Source organism: Sinohyriopsis cumingii, chromosome 5, assembly GCF_028554795.1.
Source record: "Sinohyriopsis cumingii isolate HCF-2022 chromosome 5, ASM2855479v2, whole genome shotgun sequence".
Classification (NCBI taxonomy): Eukaryota; Metazoa; Mollusca; class Bivalvia; order Unionida; family Unionidae; genus Sinohyriopsis; species Sinohyriopsis cumingii.
In genome coordinates, this window is record NC_142965.1 from 99,487,016 (window position 1) to 99,489,654 (window position 2,639).

The window sequence follows — 2,639 nt, forward strand, 5'->3', positions numbered from 1 at the left end:
GGAGCTGAAAAGAATATTACAGGATCGAAGGCATTATTGGTGTGCTGAGCACGCCTATGGGCCTTTTTTAATATTTTAACGTTCTTCCTACTACATTTGAAACATTTTAGCCAAATAATTTATTCCAGAAAGCAAACTGTGTTTGAATATAAGTATTAACAAAACAAAGTGCTAATAGCAACGCGAACATCAACAATGACAATAATAACAACAACAATAATAATAATAATAATATCAGCAAGTGGGTTGATTTTCAAATGCAACATATCCCTTCACCATAACCCCCTCCCATTACACCATGGAGCTTGACCCAGGCATCACGAAACGCGTTATCCTTCTTCTTACAATTGGAGATATAAGTTTTCGTCCAGAAAAGTTTGACATTATCAATGTAATTGAAATTTTAGTGCAGTTAAATATTTTATCCCTGCAATGAATCCAAAAAGAAGAAATTAAAAACAATTACATCATTGGTGCGTAGGTACCACATGGTTAAATCATGCCTCACCCAGGTGTATTGTAGAAGAGTTAGGACGGACGGATTGACGGGTGAACTAACAGATCGAAGTTATCCGACACTTTGAACAGAATGAATGGAATTACTACTAATAATAATAATAATACAATTAATAATAATAATAATAATAATAATAATAATAATAATAATAATAATAAATTTAATTATTTTAAATGATAAAGAGATTTCAAATTTAACAAGCAGAACTGTCTGAACTATGGGTGAAGCAATACAAGAATTTGTAACAGAAGTGGACAGACAAGGTAGTAATGGTTTCGCTTATTGTGCATGTTGAGAACAATATTACTGTATTGACATAGATGAAAGGTCGATATGATGGTAGTAGTAGTAGTAGCTGGTTGTGATGTCAGTAGTGGAGGTGGTAAAATTAAAATCTGTTTCTTTGTTAGATTTTGTCATTGTTATAATTGCTGATATACTGGTCATATTAAGTAGGAGAGAAAAAGATCAGGATATGCAGTAACTGTCATCGTTCTTATCGTCGTTATCATCATCATCCAGGTCAGTTAATTTCTTACCTATATAATAGATCAAGCAATACAAAGCAATCCACTGTTTTACTGCACACATTTTGTTCACTGCGAACATACCTCATCAGTTCAAAAGCAAAAACACATATAAGTGGACGATTGACAATGTAAAGTATGGCAGGGTATTGGATAAGGTTTTCCAGGTTTACCGTAATAATAAAAAGCTTGCTCCATATGCATGTATATATATATATATATATATATATATATATATATATATATATATATATATATATATATATATATATATATATTGTTGGAACAAGGAAAGATTACTTGCGGGTTAAATGATGATCAGCTTTAAATGTTTGTTTACTGCAAATTAATTTTTCGTCGGATATCAACAATTTCGGATTTCGTGGTTGTTATAATCCACAAGCTTCCTAGGTTGACACATATGCATACATTATTTACCCACTATATATATGTGTGTGTGTGTGTGTGTGTGTGTGTGTGTGTGTGCGTGCATTACAGTTTATCATTCAGGACGAACTCCTCCGGGGTTTTCAATCGTAGTATCCAGTATAGTTCTCTATGTATGCATCTATATCAGTCCATGCTATCGGTAGCATCTCGCCAAACTCGACTGGATGCCTAGTATAGTCGTAGTGGTTGGCGAGTTTCTCGTTGATTTGTTGTGACTGTGCTTCTTGCAGTTATTCCTTTGTTTTCAGAAATCAATGCTTTCGCCACATATTGAGCGGCACATATTTTGCATGTGATAGGATATGCTACATATTTGGTTCGACATCCTGTAATGGTCATATTACTTGTTCGCGTACTTTTACAAACGTTAAGGCTATGCTACTTTCAAAGATTATTCCCGAAACAAATTTGGCAAGAAAATGAAATGCCGATATTGGATTGCTACTAGAGAAGGTACGGTATTATACGTGTGTCTATCCTTTAAGGATTAGTGCGTCTCAGTTCGTATTGATTTTCGATTCTTTCAACTCTCCTTTATTTACCAATTTATCTTTTCTTGTCAAGAATGCATGCAAAACTGCGTCAACTTAGAAATCTTACATTATTTACATGCAATGCAAAACCTGTCAACTTCTAAAACTACGTTACATACATAGATGCATACATACATACATACATGCATGCATGCATGCATACATACATACATGCATGCATGCATGCATGCATACATACATACATACATACATAAGTTCCTAACTAATTAACTGCATATTAACTTGCTTCCCTATCTATTAACCTTCAAATGACATAGAAAACGTATTGTGACCTCTGTAGGTAATTCCTTTCTGTATCATTTATGTCCTTAATGTCTTATCGTCTGAGAACTCAGAGACGTTTTCACTTGCATGCTTAGTCTCTGGAAGGTGAGTTTTGAGTTGAATCGTATTCTTCTTGGTTGGTTTTAATGGCACTTTAAACACATTAATGGCTATATCGTACCAAGGATATACAACATAAAGTTCATTCCCAAGGACACGCCGAGGCAGCCGACCTTGTCTGATCTAGGCGTATATCGTACCCAGGATACAGAACATAACGTTCATTCCCAAGGACAAGCCGAGGCAGCCGACCTAGTATGACCTAGG